The sequence below is a fragment of the Cricetulus griseus genome, chromosome 5 (assembly GCF_003668045.3).
Source record: "Cricetulus griseus strain 17A/GY chromosome 5, alternate assembly CriGri-PICRH-1.0, whole genome shotgun sequence".
Classification (NCBI taxonomy): Eukaryota; Metazoa; Chordata; class Mammalia; order Rodentia; family Cricetidae; genus Cricetulus; species Cricetulus griseus.
In genome coordinates, this window is record NC_048598.1 from 28105739 (window position 1) to 28125314 (window position 19576).

General features: G+C 42.0%; 1 long non-coding RNA gene across 1 annotated transcript; it reads left to right on the forward strand.

Moving 5' to 3' along the window:
* The first annotated feature begins 35 nt into the window (after positions 1-35).
* LOC118238853 lies at positions 36-5527 on the forward strand. The gene is made up of 3 exons (XR_004770139.1): positions 36-129; positions 427-1015; positions 5367-5527. It is a non-coding gene; the product is annotated as an uncharacterized LOC118238853 (long non-coding RNA).
* Positions 5528-19576: the final 14049 nt, after the last annotated feature.

Consider the following 19576-nt stretch of genomic DNA (forward strand, 5'->3'; position numbering starts at 1 on the left):
GCCACGCCCCCTGGAACCGCCCCCCTCACCACAGCCAATCACAGCCCACGTCCCTGCTTCCTGAGGGTCAGTAGCTGCCGGGGCGGTGCGCCAGCCCTCTGACGCGAGGGTCTCTCGGACGCCCGACAGGTGGGGATCGTGTCTGGATACTGTGGCGGGGATCCCACGTGCCACCCCCAGGACCCCCCCCTCCCGTCGGCTCGGTCACCTGCGTTTTCTGATCCTGAGCCGAAACGCTCTCTTGAGCGAGATCCCCGGATGTGCGCTTCCGCACCGTGAGCCTACATAATCTTGCCCGCCAGCCCCCTGGTGTCTAGTCGGACCTAGTGACACAGGGCTGCATACCTTTAACCTTGAAGCGGGAAAATGCAATCCCGTGGAAAGACTCAAGCCCGAGAGCTGAGCTTTGTTTTTGTTTTATTACAGACCGAATGAAAACGAGAATGAACGAGCTGGTCAGCGAGAAGTTTGGCTTTATTTCGTCCTTTTTTTTGTTCGCGGGATACAGAGAACGATTAACTGTATACAGTATAGCCTATGTAAAGGAAATCTCCCTAAAGGCCAGGGCCCTAAAATAGGCTCCAAGTTCCAGGAAGCACGCAGCTCACGAAATTCCCAGAGGTTGCAAGGGTGAAAGCAGCTCGCCCCCCACCCCCACCCCGGGAGGTTTCTTAACCGTTCTCCCACCTCACTATTTCAAGAAAAATACCTTACCCAGACAGGCTAGTACTCACTTCCCCTGCACTCCCGCTTCCTGCTTCCCCATTCTAGGCTACGAAACCTGGCTCAGGCCAGCACTGCCGGCTCTCCTGCACCCCAGGGTATGATGGTTTCCTGTCTTGAGATTCCTCTCTCAGATTGATAGTCTGCTGTTGTTAGTGAGGGCGATCTGAGTTTGCATCCTTTACTTCCTCCTACAAACTCAATCCTTACACACTGGTTAAAAGGAAAATGGAAAATCCAGACTCACTGAAGCAATCACAAACATTTCTTCACTAAAACAGAAAATAACAAGGTAATAAAAGCGGTCTGTTTTCAAGGGCGAAACATGATGGGACTCTGTTCTTTTGTTTGAATTACAAAGTGCGATGGAACAGAACCAAGAGATACATTAACCATGGAGTTTATTAAAGCGGGGGTGAGGGGTGGGGACGAAGGGAGAGAGTGAGAGGGTAAGAGAGCAAGAGAAGAAAGAATATATGGGAGGGGGGTCTGTCTTTTAAAGGGGTCCTTAGCACTACTGGAACCCTGGGCTGACCAGGGTACTGCCTGAGGGCATTTTGCCAGGTACCAGAGGCAGGCCAGCATAATGCCTGAATCCTTACAGACTTCCCCCGTCCTTTCTGTTCATCACCCTCTGTGTGAGTTTTTGCTAGATTCACAGGCTGGCTCTGTTCTCGTCTCATGCCAGATAAAGCTCTATGTGAGTGTACACCAAAATGTGGGAGTGGATCAGTTTGTAAAAATGCAAGGTGTTGACATCTTTCACGGAGTATTTTCAAGGATGGTCTGAAGGCTTCGTTCTTTTTCACACTCCAGAGGCTGTATAATGGGTGATGATGTCATCATCTGTTTGTAGACTAAAATGATGTGTGCTTGTGTGTTATGTTTAAATTTTCTATTATCTGATAATATCAGTAGTTCTAGCCCACCCAAATCAGGTCTCAATAACGAGGCCTCTGGGACCAAAAAGTATGAGAACTACTGGTCTATCAAATATATAGTCACCTAAATTCCTACCATAATATCAGTTTCTCTTCACAACTATAGAAAGAAAGCTGGGTTAGTTCTCTTGGCTGCTTTGCATGTGTATGCAGGGTTCAGTAGAGAAAAAGGAAGAAAAATAAACCAACAAGCCATTACAGACCACACTGAGATGTCCATCTACTAACGTCGGCTTTCTATCCTTTCCTTGAAGCTTAGGAACCTACTGAAACTATATATCACTTTTCTTGCTGTAGATGGAATATTGAAGTCTGCTTTGTAATGGTTGTGGCTATGGACCTAAAGTTTTTCTTGAACTGGATAGAAAATGACTTCTTATTTTTCTGAAAGAGGAAGAATTCTAACAATGATCCAAAATGACCCTTGTCCTTATATATAATAGCTATCTATTTTAGTGTAGCATGTAAGCTGTGAATTTGATAATATTCCTATGATTGCATAACATTGTGTGACAAAAATAATCTAGCTAATCCAATCACAGGTGTAGCCTGTCTTTCTTTGGACCTCCAGTTCCCAAATAATGACACCGAGTCGTCTTATTAATTATGAATGCTTGGCCTTAGCTTAGGCCTGTTCCCAACTAGCTCTTATATCTTAAATTAATGCATTTATATTAATCTACATTCTGCCACATGTCTCATTACCTCTCCTCCATACTCCATGTCCAACTACCCCCTTCTTGTCTTGTTGGCTTAATCTGCCCAGCCTCAGAGTCTTCCCTAGTTCCTGTCTCTCCTCTGAAGTACCACCTATTCTCTCCTGTCTAGCTATTGGCCATTCAGCTCTTTATTAAACCAGTCAGAAGGCACCTTAGGCAGAGACATTTCTTCACAGTGTATAAAAAGATTATCCCACAACACAGGTGCCCTTGGTAAGTAGACAAGCTTCTTTCCATGGTAGCAGAAAAGGAAGTCAAATTCCTTTGATGAGTAAGAAGGGTTTGACTTTCTGCTGCCTATGAACCAAGGCATGTGGCTCCTGGCTGACAGCAAGGAAGCAGGGATCTCAGTCGTACAAACACATGGACCTGAATTCTTCTAAAAACCTCAAAGGGCCAAGAGTAGTAGCACACATCTGTAATCCCAGCAATTGAAGCAGAGGTTTAAGGTTAACATGAACAATATAGGGAGTCCCAGGAAAGATAGCATATATACATACATAGCGAGACCCTGTCTCAAAAAAAACTGCTACCACCACTATGTAGCAACTCAAAGAGCCTGGAGTGGATTCTTCTCCAAAGAAGAGTGTGGTCAGCATCTGGGATTTGATGTGTGAAACCTCAGAGATCCTACCTAAGCCCATCTGGTTATACTCAACTGCTGTGAGCTTAGCTGTTGTAATTGTTTTCAGTTGCTACATTTGTACAAATTTTCAACAATAGAAAACTAATGCAGAAGTTAATTTACACATTTATACATATATATGTTTTCATATATTATATATATATATATATGTAATATATATGAGAGAGTATTAACTACTTCCAACCCCATTTAGCTTCTCAGATGGGATGAAAGTGGGCATCCTTAAAGGTGAGATAATAGTTACATAACACAAAATAAGCAATATGGAAAGAGACAGCTCAGTGGTCTTAGTACCTTCCCAGTACTGTGGCACACTCACTCCTCTGTAGGAATAAGACAGGTTCTCAACTCCACAAAGCAAACCCACACTTAGGAAGCTGTTAGTCCCCACTTACCCCTTACCCACAGTGCCTGGAAATATTAATGTGCCTTTGCCTCTAAGAATATATCTACTATGAAAGTTTTATACATGTGAACTTCACTTCTGGCTTCTTTCACTTAGCATAAGGACTTTATGTTTTGTTTACACTGTAACATAAGTTAGGACTTCTTTATGTTTTATGGTTGAGCCATGAGTCACATCTGCTTTATATAGTCATCATTTGATGGATATTTGGTTTGTTTTCACATTTTTTGGCTGTTTTGAGTTATAAACATTTGTGTATAAGTGTTTGGATGTGTGTTTCCAAGGAGAGGATTGCTGCATCACTTGGGAATTCTGTTTTGACTGAGGAGGGGCCAAACTGTTTTCCACAGAAGCTGTACCATTTTACTTTATATAAGCAGCATACAAAGCATCGTTTTTCTACACCCTTTTCAGTGTGTATTTTCCTATCTAAGGGGTGGCCTACCTAGTTACATGTGATATGGTATCTCATGGTTTTGGTTTTCAACCTCCCTAGAGACTGATAATGTTGAACATATTTTCATGTATTTATTGTCTGTCTGTATATCTTCATTGGAGAAATGTCCATTTAAGGGCTTTTCTCCTTAAACTGTTTTCTTTGTTATTGAATCACAAGAGTTCTTTATATATGCTGCATTCTGTGTTCTCCCATGAAGTACAGGTAAATGGGATATTGAGAAATGTTTTTCTCACTCATATGTAAGGCTATACATTTTGAAAAAAGTAGGATTTTTTTTCTGGTTCTTGTTTATCTTGCTGTGGAGTACTATGTGAACAACATCCCACATAATCAGGTATACTTCTAATTCCTTCTACATGGCAGTCTGTTGTGTGGGTGTACTATAATTTATTTAACCATTCCCTATTTGTGATCATTTATACTGTTTCTAGTTTTTGGTCATTGTTAACAGTGCTATAATTAAATCACCCCACAATAAATGTTTACATATGCTTAATTTCATTTATTCCCTGAACGGAATTGCCCAGTTGAAGAATACATATTTAAAAATTTTAATAGCTATTTCTCAGTTGTTCTCCAGTAAAGTCAGGCTAGCTTACATTTTCATTAGCAAATGTAAGAGTATTTGTTTTCACTATATTCTTGATTACAGGGGTAGTCATGAGAGCTGTTGAAAAGCAGTGTTGTTGTTTGCAAGAGTTTTAAGAATTCCTTGAGAATTTCATACAATATATTTGAACATTTTCCAACACCCTGTACTTCAGCTCCTCCCATTACTGCCCTCTGCACCCTCCCATCCCTTCCTACCCAACTTTGAGATTGCTTCTAAAGGCAGATTTTTTTCCCCAAGTTGGTAGCAGGAAAGGCAGTCAGAAAATAGTTGAAGGCCAAAAGGGATTTAGTTTGTTGCTTTTACATTTTTTTAGTTTCTTTAATGGGTAGAAAACAGTGGTTCTCAAAGTGTAATTGATTTTGCCCTACAGGAGATGTTTGTCATTGTCTGGAAATTTTTTTATTGTTATAATTAAAGGATGGGTGCTACTAACTCATACTGAGCAAAACAAGGGAATCTGCTAAATATTGGACAATCTTCAGGACAGCCCTTACAACAGTTACCTGGCACAGGTTATCTATTGAAGATACCATAGCATATACAAAGTTGAGAAATATTGGTATGAAGATTTGAAAATGAGGCCAGTAGAATGCTTGCCTAGCATGTGACAGAGCCTGGATTTGATTCCTAGTATTACAAGATAATGATAATAGATTTGAAAATATGTATAGCTGTATTTAGCATCTTCCCCGGTGTCTAACTTTTGGATTTTCCCTTCAATAAATACACTGCTCATGGCTTATGCCCATTTTTCTTTTGACTTTTTTCTATCCTTGTTAATTTTAAGAACTCTTTATGTTTTATAAGTAATTTTCATCTTAATTGAAAACATTTTAAGAGGTTTTATTGATTTTGCAGAGTAGTAAAACATTTTGTAGATAATAAAAAAGATCCCCACAGGCGGACCAACCCAGGAACTAGAGCCCTCACCCAGTGGCTGATGGAAGCAGAGACAGACATCCACAGATATACACTGAGCCAAAATCGGGAATTTAGTTGAAGAGAGGGAGGAATGAAGAACGAAGGGGTCTGTACTAGGTTGGAGAAACCCACAGGAACAGTTGACCTGAACAAGGGAGAGCACATGGACCCCAGATGCTGTCCGGGAGGCCAGTACAAGACTGATCCAGACCCCTGAACATGGATGTCAATAAGGAGGCCTCTGCACTTCAGGGAGCCTCTGATGGTGGATTAGTATTTTTCCCTGGTGCAAGAAGGGACTTTGAGAGCCCATCCCACGTGAAGGGTTACACTCTGGCCCTGGACACATGGGGAAGGGCCCAGGACCAGCACAGGAAGATTTGGTGGACTTTGCAGAGCCCCGTTGAGGGCCCTACCCTGCCTGGGGAGTGGTGGGTGGATGGGGTGGGGGGTGGGCTGGGGGTGGGGGAGGAGGGTTGGGGGTGAGGGGAGGGAGAGGGAGAAGGGACTTGAAACAAGCTTGTTCCCTAACTAGAACTAATAAATAAATTAAAAAAAAAGGTTCCCCACAAATTGTCAGACACACCATGTCATTAGGTGACACATAGTATAGTGAAATTGTTCTTTTGCCCAAAGTCTGTCTATAACTTTAATAAAATTCCAAAAGGGATCTAAGAAATAGTCAATTAAGAATTCAAAGGTATCACAAAGTTTATAAAGCATAATTAAAATGTTCAAGAATAGTTAATAAAATTATACAAAGGAAGATTACTAAGAGGGTTTTGCCTCAGCAAATATCAAAACAAAATTTAAAAGCTTTGTAATCATATCAGTTTGACAATGTTCACAGAGTAGACAGATATAGAGATGAAACAGAACAGGGAACTTGAAAATTGGTCTTTATGTCTATGAGAGTTTATTTTGTTCAATTAAATAAAAGTAATGATAATTTAATAAATAACAGAGAAAAACTATCTACTCGTGTTTGAAGCACTCTTTTTTGTTATACTCTTGGAACTTGAATCCAGAGCCTTGTGTAAGGTAGGCAAACACTCCGCCACTGAGAAACATCCCCAGCAAATTTGAAACGATATTACGGGACATATGAAAACAAATGACAGAAATATAAATGACTTAAAAGTACATAATATACAAAATCTGGAAGATGACATGAGTACTTTAGGTGACAATGGCAAACCTTTACTAAGAAAGAAAACTCAGTAATGTAAAATATGGCAAAGGAGAATGAATAAATGAACATATTTACTAACTCAAGTTTCCTGAAAAAGTGACTGAACTGACACCAGAAACCTGGCGTTGGTATCTCCTGTTTATCTAGCACAGGAACTAACAAGTTGAAGAATCTTAATGAACCCGAGAGGATGAATGGTCCTCTGCTGATCTTGATTCTAATGCTTTCTGTGTGACTCATGGCAAACCTTAAAGGCAGCTAAATGAGCAAGCAGTGACCTAAAAAGCGTGGACATGTCAAACATTTTTAACACTTGGTCTAGAGCAGGTTGGAAAGGCATATTCTGTGTTGTCATTTCCGGGGTTCCATAGCCACCCACATGGCCATCTGCATTCAGGCAAAATGCATAGTCATCCCAGAGCCTTACGAGCTTGCGAGCTTGCGCAGCATGGCTGCATAATCCATGCATGTTCGTGGCGTGGCTGTGTAAACCCCATGCGCATGCACTTTAAAAGATACGCCCCCTTTCTCTCTGTGTGTATCTTTCCCCGCTCCTGCGTCCCTCACTCCCGCCCCGTTTCTTCCAGAGAGGCCTGCCCACACCCCCTCTCCCTGCTCTTTACTAATAAAACTCTTAAAGTGGGTTTTGTTATATATCTTGTGGTCTGCTCTCACGCACGGTAAATAACATGTGTCACACAGAATTTTATTTTTTGTATTTATTGAATGATTTATCACAGTACTGGGAATAAGCCCAGGGCCTTACACATGCTACACATATGTTCTACTACTGAGTCACATCCCTAGCCCGTGGGACTTTAAAACAAAAGGAGGAACTAAGATCAGCTTGCTGGTTGCATCGCCTCCAAAGGAAGACGGAAGGAACAGAGAAGGGAAAACTTGGAAAATGTTTTGGGCCCAGTTTAAAATGTGCTTTACAATATAAATAATTGGATTAGGTAAAAATATGATCATAGGCTTATCATTTTGAAAAGTTTATTAAACTTGAAGTCAAGAAATGTAAATCACCTTACCAGGCTCACCAAGAGAGTCAGAAACAAACTCAAAAAAGTGTGTAGTTGGACACACATGTACTCTAATGCTGTTCCACATCATACAGCCCCTATGTTCTCCTAATTTATGTCTCTTCACTTCAATATGTAGTCTCTTTTCCCTCTGCATGGGTTCGAGACCTATAGTTTCATCTAACCATGGGTTTTAAATAGTCATAAAAATTGCATCTGTATCGAGTATGTATAAACTCTCTTCATTTTCTCTAAACAACATAGGGTAACAACTATCTCCATAGCTTTACATTGTATTGAATATTATAAGTATTCCAGAGGTGACTTAAAGCATATAAGAGGATGTGCCCAGGCCATCTATAAACATCACAGTCTTGGGACTGATTCCTCATACGTATGGAGGGAAAACGGCTCCATACCTCAGTGCAGTTCTGGAAAACAATGCATTGAAATGCCTTCAAATTCATTCACTGGATATTAGATTTTTTTTTTTACTACCGTTCTGTAAGTACAATAGCTAAAACCATGTACACCTTCTCCCCCATTTAAAGCTGGGACCACAAAGAATATCAGTCTTCCATAGCAATCTATTCCTTCAACGTGTTTTTTGAGAACCTATTGATTAAGGCATTGTGCTTAGTTATATAAGACAGTCTACAGTCAGAGGATTCATATGAGAAATCAGTTGTGAATCAGTTACCCAAGTCCCACTGTAGGCTGTGCCCCTGAGATGTCCCTAAATTTGTGATGGCTTTCACAAACAGAAGTGCGTCGTGTCCTGACAGTAATTGTGGACTAGCAGACTATATGTGGCAGCAAAATGCTTACTCAGCTCCTAAGTGAGTCTCCGCCCCTTTCCTTGAATACTTGACCCAGAATTTTGTATGCAGTCAACATGTTGAGCTGTATCATGTTGCATCCTAACAAAAGGGCTGTCTATTAATCTGCTGTTCAATCTGTGTGGGCTGGGAATGTGTTACCAAGCAGGAGAGGCATTGTCACACCTATAGGGAGTTATGGGAAAGCACTCTGGAGCATGCCCAGTATATTCTTTGTAGTACCATTCCCCTACTCCACTCTGGCTCTGTCTAACTTCTTCCATCTTTTGATTTCTAAATTAGGATACAACTACCATTTTCCAATCTCAAAAAGTTCCACCACATGCACAGCATCTGGAGAGATCTTCCTAAAGCCTAAATAAACTGTATCATTCTTCTGTTTAGGTATCTCCTATACAGTCTCATAAAATTTAGAACTAAATCCTAAATTTTTACTATGGTCAGTGTCTTAGCCCTTTTTTTTCTGTTTCAGGAACCAAATATCACAAATTGAGTAATTCATCAAAAAAAAAAAAAAGAGGTTTATTTTGTTTGTGGCTCTGGGAGTCCAAGTGCATGGTACAGGTATCAGCTTGGTTTCTGATGAGATTTTCCCTGCTGGCTTGGGGATGCTACACTTCTGAGGTAGTGTGGGGCATCAGACTGTTCTAGGGACACACACAAATACCAGGACCAAACTTTTTTTTTTTTTTTTAATTACAATACCATTCTTGAGATAACCCTTCAACTCAATCCATTAGTCTAGGACTAGATAAGCCCACTCTGGAGAGCAGTCTTCATTACTTAATCACATTTTAAAGATCCACCTTACCCTACCAATTCACAGCTCACAATAGGAAATTTCAAGTGAGTTTTGGCAGGTAAATTCAAACCACAGTAGCCTATAAAGCCCCCACTAGTGTGTATCCATATCTAGGTAGGTAGGTAGATAGATAGATTTTTTTTTTTTAACTCTTCTTCATCTTCCTGTTCTGGAAGAGTCACATAGACTTCATCCTCCAAATCCTCTGAGGATGCTCCCACCTGAGGGCATTTACACTTGCTGCTGTCTTCATCTGCAACATGCTCTTCCTATACACTCACCCTGACTGCTTACCAGTTATGCCTGATTATTTTTGTTGTGCCCAAATTCTCAACCCTGAAATCACTAGGAGACCCATTCCGATGCAAAAGCAGAGTCTTTTATTGTTTAGTGAGTTAAACTGTCTTAACTCAGGCCCTTTGTCCATTCATCATGGCGGGTGGGGTGAGAAGGACCCAGGGAAACCATGAGGCAGGGAATTTATTGGGGTGTATAAAGGGAGTATCTAGGGGTACACACTCAGTATTGGTGCACTTCTGGGCCTGGGCAACCTGTCCTGTGTTGATTGGTCAACTGGTTGCTATGGCCTATAGGCCCTCCCAGGGCAGTTGCTATGCTCTGCATGTCACTGTTTTACTGTAAAGCACATCCAGAGCCTGCCAGCTAACTTCTGATTGGTTCCTTGCCACATGGAGGGTAACTAGGAAGTCAGGCAAGGTCAGGCAAGCACCTGACCTTTCTGCAGGCTGTCCTGGCTGCTAAAGCAGGGGGCTGGGTGAGGGTCTGGTCCTTTCAATTTTATTTTATCTTTTTAAAAGTTTTATGTGTATGGGTGTTTGACCTGCATACATGGCTAGCACCATGTGCACACAGTACCTCAGAGGCCAGAAAAGGGCACCAGGTCCCTGGGAATTGAAGCTCCAGTTGGTTGTTGCCACCATATGGGTGCTGGGGATTGAGCCCAGGTCCTCTGGATGAGCAGCCATTGCTCTTTACTGCTGAGCCATCTTTCCAGCCCCCCCCCTGCCTAATTATTACTTTGTCCTATTTAAAGTAGTACACAACCCCATCCCAGACACGTTCTGTTTTAATACTCCACTTTATTCATCTTCTCACCACTCCCCACTCGTGTCCAGATGCTTTATTACATTTCCATATTCCTCCAGCCATCACTGAAATAAGAGCCCCAGGAAAGCAGTAACTCTGCTTTGGCTCGCTGTTCTAGAATGATGCTTAGCAACGTGCTCACGCATTCAATTTGTATTTATTGAATAAATGAGTGGATATGACGTCAGTTTCTTCCTGGCTCCTTGGGCACTTGCTCTGTTCTCTACTTAGGAACCATGGATTTACTTCTATTGTATTTCTCTCATTTTACTATAACTTTTGTATTTTTGCCTTCACCCACCTATAAAATCCCCCAGCAAATCCCTAGTCTCACCCATTTCCACATCCACTGACACCCAGCAGGTTTGGCCAATGCCAGCGACCTGCTTCGGTAGGGTGTTCAGGTCCCAAAGAGGATGTGTGGAGTCAGGGGGTGGACTGAGAGACACAGGACAGGATTGGTGCCATCTGAGGGTGGAATCGGGAAGGCTGCCCGAAACCTTTTATTGATAAACGATTACACCTTTTATACTGTATAGTTGCACATAGGATTAAACTGGAGACAAGGGATTTGTGAGCTGGGATGTGGTTTAGTATCAGGATCTGAGGAAGCTAGCCAGCCTTGACCTTGACAGTAGGCACCAGTCATGTTAATGAAAGGGTCATAAATTCTTGCTAGAGATAAGAAGAATGAAGGCTTTGTCAAGCAGGGACTTTTCTCAAGCCCTCATGGTAATGGAGAGACCCTTATCCAAATGAAGCTCAGGAAAGGACTTCTGGGGACATTATACTACATTTTTTTTTCTTTCAAGACAGGGTTTCTGTGTAGCTGTGGAGCCTGTCCCAGAACTAACTCTGTAAACCAGGCTAGCCTCAGATTTACAGAGCTCCACCTGCCTCTGCCTCCCCAGTGCTGGAATTAGAGGCATGTGCCACCACTGCCTGGCTGTACTACAATGTCTTAGTCTTCTTATATGGGCCTGTTCCCCTCATAATGCTCCCAAAGGGAAGGTCCTAATGTCTTACTCTGTTCCCATTATGCCATACTGTTCTGATTTCTCTGTATTTATATTTTTGGTTGTGAGCCATTTTCTACAGATTTCTCTGTATTTGTTAATTGAACCCTTGGTCTCAGGCTCTGGATCTGAATTGTAGACATTTCACCCTTGGGATCAGGTGTCTAGTAAATCTCTAACATTCCTGTTCTTGGTGTAATTAGGAGGGCACAATGGAATTCCTGGTTCTGTGGTGGCAGGGGATTTTTTTCCCAAAGAATTATTTTATTTAGAGAAGCTACCATTGTATACATTTTAATCCTTTACCAAAGTCCATACATGATTTCCCAAAAGGAAGGCTGTTAATAGTGAGAATCATTAAAATTAAAAGGAAAAAGGTGCTGGAGAAGTGTGGTCTGCAGCCGGGCATTGGTGGCACATGCCTTTAATCTCAGCACTCAGGAGGCAGAGGCAGGTGGATCTCTGTGAGTTCAAGGCCAGCCTGGTCTCCAGAGCAAGTGCCAGGATAGGCTCCAAAGCTACACAGAGAAACCCTGTCTCGGAAAAAAAAAAAGAAAGAAAGAAGTGTGGTCTGCAATGTTGAAATGCTGGAACTCTGTCAAGCAGCAATGGTCACCCTGCAGTCCACACCAGGTAAAAATGAGTAGATGGCCAATGGCAAAAGAAACAAAATGGTCCATCCATGATGGGGATTCTAGAGTAAATGGATATGAGGCTTTTATGAGAGTTGCAGCAGATGGTTTTTTGCAAGTCCTCCTAGCTGTAAAGTTCTCTGCTATTGATTCAGCTAGGAGACTCTGCCCCAGTGTCAGGAATACACTGAGTCCTGGAAAAAGAATGTATCATCTTAACACCGATGACATGGTATGATGACAGAGACTGACACATTTGTAAGCTTCAGATGGCATTCGTATCCCCATTCCTACCAGCACAACTGCCTTCCTACACATATATTAAGCACCTGGGCTCCCATCACCATGGATGAGAAGAGGGGAGGAGTAGGGCACACTGCTAACCAGGTTTGAAAGGTGTGAGAAGAGCTCAAATCAGGAGAGGGCCAACTTGCCACACTTCACTGGTCCTCTTAGCCCAACTGCTGGGTTTTCTCTGAAAATTAGCACTGATCTGACCCAGAATTCTTGGCAGGATACAGAATTGTCCCAGGGATGGGACAGTCAGTCCATTGCAAAATGGCAGGCTTGGACACATCACCTTTGACTCAGCTGAGGCAGCCTCTTCATGACCTCACATTAGAAAGACTTCCATATAGAACAGGTTTCAGATGGGATTCATAATGACAGGACTATTAGCCAAACCAGGTATAGCAATAATTTATATTCTGATAGTCTGTTTCTTTTTAAAAGACCATACCAAGCCTTTGTAAGAAAATGTGTTAAGTCCTGTTTTCTATGACGAGGTAAGTGAGCTCTTTTGACAATCTCTAAACTCAGTGTTCACAGTCACATGAGAATGAGTCACAAGAAATCCAGAATGAACCAAAACAAGGGTGTGTTGATTTCTCCCATCAGATAGTCATCTTGGTGAACTAATGGACTAAAGGAACAGATCTTCCAAGTGCGTTGACATCCCCAACGCCATAGAGTTGTCTCTGCTCTGTCATTCTCCTCTTTCTCTCTAACAGATGTGGGCACACCGAACACACCAGCACACCTTACTATTTTCTTCTCCCACTTACAGGTTCTTCATGTGGTTTCTGTGGACAGACTATCTTATTTAAAATCCTCCCAGAGAGAAAAGACTGACAAGGGCACACTCTCCCTGAACCACAGTCTGAATATTGATTCCCAGACCTGAAAATTTCTCATTGTGTATTCTCTCGGTCCTGATGAGGGATCTTGACTAGAGTTTCAATAGAGGATATCTTTAAGAGTGAGGGAGACATTTCAGTATTGTGATTACTCAGGCCACATGTCATATCAGGCCCTTATTATATCCTGTCAGGTAAATAATTTCTAGTCCTTATATGCATGAATTCCTATGCACAAGTTGTGATCATTACTGTCTGTGTTATAGCATTATTAATTATTATTTTATTGAGAGAAGGTCTTATTGTGTAGATCAAGCTGGCCTCAAAATCACCATCCACCTGCCTCAACTTCCAGAGTGTTGGGAGTACAGGTGTGTACTACTACGCTCAGATGCTGTGGTTTTTCTGTGGTTAAGAACCAGCTGTGCTCTTTATCTTCTCCCGTGTTTACTCTGGTATTTTGAGCATATGAGTTATCTAATAAGTATGTTGGTAGACAAACTTCCAAATCCTCATGGGCTGGCTTCAAAAGTCTTTAGATAAAACCAACTTTAGAGTCTATTATGCATCCATGGGGTGAAAGAACTCATCTTTGTTTTAGAACATGGAGATCCCTTATCTTCATTCATCCATTTCTGACAACCCAGACCTTTCTGTATTTTAACCCTGTCTTCTCTCATTATATTCCAGGATTCTAGGGCAGAAACTCTTCATGCTTTGAAACATAAAAAAGGATCTATGTGGGGGCTGGAATGTGGCTGGTGGTAGTGAACTTGCCTGGTGTGTGCAGGGTATTAGGTTCCATCTCTAGACTAGGGGGTGAGAAGGATGGATGTGCAGACCTGGGATGCGACTAGTGCCTCACTCAGACCATTGGACTGCAATCCTGTATCCTGCCAAGAAGTATTTTTCTTTTCATTTCTTTCCCTTTCTCTCTTCCACTATTCATTTTCTTCTTTACTGCAGTGTTGTGGTTCAAACCCTATGTTTGGCAAGCACTGTCCCACCAAGCTGCATCGCCAGCCCCTGACAAGGGATAGTTGGATGTGATTGAGTCATGAAGCCAAGAATTTTACACAAGAGGGAGAGAAATACATGGAAGCATAAGTAACGGGTTATTCTGTCTCTTACCATTGCCTTCTCTGAGACATAGTCATGTGGCTTACAATGAAGAGCTTAATGTTAAGCAAACACCAGGAAGGATGTGTTCGGAACCCAGCCACCGCTGTAGCATTTGACAGCCTCAGGTTAAGGTCCACTAGTAATCCCTTCTAAAGGTTCAGTTTTCTCTGGTGCAAAGTATTTACTTCTTAATGAAGCATGAAGGGCAAAATAAGGACTATCCATCTTAATGCTCTACACAGAGCCTTACACACACAAAAAATTAATCTTAAACATGATCTATTACCTAATTACCATAATGTGTCAATCTACAAGTACTTAGGATAAATTTGAGAATCAGGTAGTAATTGTTATGATTCTGCACGAGGGGGACCTTGGTGGGTTGGGTCCAAACCATCGTCAGAGACAGACAGCCATGCAGACAGAGTTCATGTGAAGAGTTTATGGGGCGGGGGAGGGGAGAGAGAAAGGGAGCACAGAGCAGCCTCCTAAGAAGAGGGAGAGAGACAGGGACAGAGACAGAGACAGAGACAGAGACAGAGACAGAGACAGAGGTGCAGAGAACGGGGTGGGAGGGAATGGAGAAGAAGAGGAAGAGCAGGCAGAGTTCAGCCCTTTTAAAGAAGGTGTAGCTTTAGTGGCTAGCTGAAGATGTTGTCAGGACTCTGAGCAGTTCAGAGTACTGCCTGAGTACTGGTGAGGGGGGACTCCAGGGGTGGGCCACATATGCCTGGATACTAACAGTAATTCTTTAAATGTTAGTGCACACAACAGGTGTTAGGAATAAGGCTTGAGGTAGGACCATAGTGCACTCCATGGTGGGAGACAAATGCCCCATCAGGCAGAACTTACTTGGGAAGGGAAGGAAGTGAGAGAAGGGGGAGGGAGAGAGAAGGAAAAGAGAGAGAGAGAGAAAAGAGAGGGGGGTGAGACAGAGAAACAGAGATCTGTCTGCCTCCTCAGAGAGATGTTGGAAAGAGAGAGAGCGCTAGGGGAGGTGGGCAGAGTTTGCCTCTTATAGGAACCTTTGCACCTGCATGCAGACTTTGTAGTGATAGCCATAGGACCCTGGGCTGGCCAGGGTACGTTGAATGCATCCAGCCAGGTAAGAGGAGCGGGCCAGCATAATGCCTGAATCCTAACAACAGGAATAGAGTGAATTTTCATCTACCTTTTGTTCTGTTTATTCTTGAAGAGGCTGGCGTGTATTCATAAGCAGAGGAGAAGGGAGCAGACAGAATTCAGATGTTTTCTCTTTTTGAGAAGAAAATTTAACAGCTTTATTAAAGTATACTTTTCAGTTAGTAAAAAATCACTCAAGTTTAGATGTATAGCTCAATAAGCTTTGACAAATATACAAACGTTTACTGCATTCACTGGGAGATCCTAATATTTTTGAAATAGTCTACTGTGTTGTGAGCAGCGTTGGGAGTTAGAACTGAAAAGCAAAGTTTGGTAATGACAACGAAAAATGGAGCTTTCCCTCCTCCTCCTAGAAGGAGGTAAGACAGATGGAGGAAGCTCTAACAAACTAGAGTTGTCCATAGGATTGCAAGCAGTGCTAATGAGCCATGGGTGCACACTGGGTATACAGGAAGTGAAGCCATGAAGCCTGAGTCGGGCAGAAGCAGGAAATACTGGCGATGTTAAGAGAGCTGAGGGTGGGTTGAGTGGGAGTGTTTTCCAGCTGAGCTGTTCCAGGAGTTTTTAGCCAGCTGGATACAATACGCTACCGGCCTGTGCTGAGGACGCAAGGTTCAGGCTTGCTCATAGGAACTGGCCACTGAGGTGCAGTGGAAGGCGAAGTGCCGTCTGCTAACAACCTGCAGACTCCACAAAAATCACCGGGACAATTGAACAGCTCCCTCCATCCAAATTAATTTAGATCACAGTCCGAAGATCTTCATCGGGAGGGGAGTTTTGAAAGAGTTAAGTAGGCTAGCACTTTGGGGACTAAACACAGGCAGTAAAATGTGTTTTGCTAAAATGCATCACACAAAAAAAAATCATTATTTTTTTTCTTTAAAGAAAGATGACTGACATTAATTTTTACATGGTGTATCACATTAATTTTCAGAAGTCAAATGTTGAGTTTAGTAGTGGGATGTTTCCATCTTAGCCATAATTTTATGTTTAATCTGTTTTTCCGTGTTTTTAGTTACTAATTCTTGGAGAATTTCAGACATTCTGTTTTCATTATATTCATCAACTCCCCTAACTCCATCCAGATCTACTCCTCATCTCAAAGCCACCTAACTTTGAGTCCTCTTTTTTTTTTTTTTTTTAATCCATTCAGTACAACTTATGAGGGCTGGCCGTACACTCTCGGGTGTGTGGCCACCCACTGGAGCCTGTTCAGTCTGCCAGGTGCTACACCCTTACAGAAACTAATTGGAAAACTAACTTCTTGTTCAAGCAGCTTTTAGTTACCAATACATCCTTGGCTGGAAATATGACTTCGTGAAAAAATTTATTTTGAAAGAGGGCCTCTTAAAATGAAAGTGGGGAGGGGGTGCAGTTTACCGGTGAGTGCTGAAAAATTGTGGGTGGATAAAGTGTAAGGGAATAGGCTGTGTTGGGGAAGAGGATGGGGAGAGGTGGTTAACTATAAACCTGGCTTAGTTTTCAGAGCTTTCATCTTGTTGCATGGTAACTTTGTAGAGCAAACACTGGGTTTGGGGAGAGAGCATATATTTGTATTTCAACATCGGGTTATAGTCCGAGTGACCTCAAACTGGGAGAAACTGTTTATCTAGAATCTGTGTCAAGTGTGTGACAACACACTACAAAGCAGTGCAAAGAAAAACATATGCAACTAGTGAAACCAGGCCTTAAGAATTTGAAATTTGCGTGGCTGAGCGTAGAGCTTGGTGCAGAGTATTTGTCCAGCATTAGAGGTTTTCAAATAAGTTTGTGAGTACCAAAGGGTTTGCTAGAATGACTTTTTGTGGTATCTTTTCTTGATCTTATTTACAATAAATATTTCTTTAACCAAGTTGAAAGACTCTATGTACATTATATTCATTTTCAGAAAAGTTGATTCTCTGAAAAGGCTAGTATGTACTAGATGAAGAATCATAATATATGTATGCATACAATTCGTGGATATTGAGGTCCCTACCGCAGACTGTGTATAGAGTGTAAAAGATTATTCTAGTGACAAAATAGAACGATAATCTTTTCTAAAGCACCAGGAAGGAAGATAGATGAATGAAAACAATGCTATAGAATCCCAAATTTCCCATTATTTTCCCAAAGCATCTGACTTCCCTTGGCACTTGCTTTTATTAGAATGAGATGAGAGAGCACACCTGCAGAAATGTGGTCTTGAGTTTGTTGCCGACAAATGGCTATTAAATCCATGACTGGAGAAATACTCATGATTGGAGTGTATATATGAATAGGAGCCCTCTAAAGAGACCCCACACTCTAGCCCATGCATACAGAGCACATGACACTGGCCTCTGAAGCCTTGTTTGCCCAGTCTTCTGGGATTTTACTTTTAGTTGAGAGTGTTGGCTTCCCAATTCATTTCTAATTTAGCATGCTAGCTCAATTATCCAGCTACAGGATAGGGAGCATTCTTTATAATACTTAGAAATATCAGGCCATATTATCCCCACCAGTCAATAGTGTATAATGTTCTAGTCTATTTGGTGTATTGAAAAAAAATACAGGATCTTCACAATGCATAGTATAATCTATTGTGCTGACTAATTTTTCTAGTTTATCTTTGGCTACGCCCTCTGGTTTTTCAGGACAAGAGTTTCTCTGTGTAGTCCTGACTCTCCCACAGCTTCCTCTGTAAACCAGACTGGCCTCAAATTCAGAGAGCTTCCTGTCTCTGCCTTCCAAGTGTTGGGATTAAAGGCATGTAGCACTACCTGGCTTATTTCCTCTCTTCACAAGCAATTTTTCCTGAAGTAAATTTTTTACTTAATTTCTGAGGTGATTTGAATAGGAATGACCCCCATAAACTTATAAATTTGAATGCTTGGTCACCAGAGAGTGGTACTATTAGTGGGTGTGGCCTTATTGTAGGACGTGCTTCACTGGGGGGTGGGCTCTGAGGTTTCAGATGCTCGAGCCTGGCCCAGTGTGTCTCTCTTCCTGTGTCTGCTGATCCAGATATGGAACTCACAGCTGTTTCTCCAGCACCATGTCAGCCTTCATGTTGCCATACTTCCCGCTGTGACAATAATGGATCAAACCCCTGAATGTCAGCAAGCCTCAATTAAATGCTTTCTTTTTGTAAGAGTTGCCTTGGTCATGGCCTCTCTTCACACCAAAAGAACACTAAGACAATTCCATTTAGATTTTCCAATTTTCTGTAATTTTTCTACATCTCATATAGGAAGGCCCAGGGGGCTCAGTATATAAGCCAACATTAACTGTTCCTATTCCTGAGAAAAACATAATCTGGTCAGTTAAATCTACTAAAGAAGTTCAGGCATGACATTCAGTCACTGGTTTAGCCTCAGGAATTAAGGTTTACCTTCTGTGAAAATCCTGGAACTCTGTATGTGCAGGTGAATGCCAACTCCTGAGAAAAGGAAGGTAGAAAACAGAGCAGCAATTTAAAGCAATGAGTACTTGAGGCAGGCCAGTTTGAGGCCAACTTGGTCTACAAACAAATAGAATACTAGATGAGCCAGAGTGACATCACAAGTCTCTGTTACAAGCAAACACATGAACAAACTCTGGGGGGCAGTGGTGATAGGCTCTCAACAATGGGAGACTAAGTACTTCAGGAAAGGAGTTGAAAACAAGTACAACAGAGGCTGTCACCAAATTCCATGCCAGTAAAAACTGAACAAGCATGTGAACTTACTGTACATCATTCCTAAACCACAAAGAAGCTTTCCCTTAATATAAACATGCAGACGAATTGAAGGTGGTTTAAACAGGGACCAGAGACAAAGCCTTTACATAAATACTTTAAAGGCTATACCCTGGGCTTTTCCTAGCAATCATTTTATTTTCACACGTGGCAAACATTTCCCCTTGAGTTGTTATATCAGTCCCCATCACAAAAGATGATACTTGTTCAATTTTTGTTATGAAAAGTAGCAGGGAGGCCGGGCATTGGTGGCACACACCTTTAATCCCAGCACTCGGGAGGCAGAGGCAGGCAGATCTCTGTGAGTTGGAGGGCAGCCTGGTCTACAGAGAGTTTGCCAGGATAGTCTCCAAAAGCTACACAGAGAAACCCTGTCTCGGGAAAAAAAAAAAAAGAAAAAAAGAAAAGTAGCATGGTATTTCTTTTGGTTCTTAAA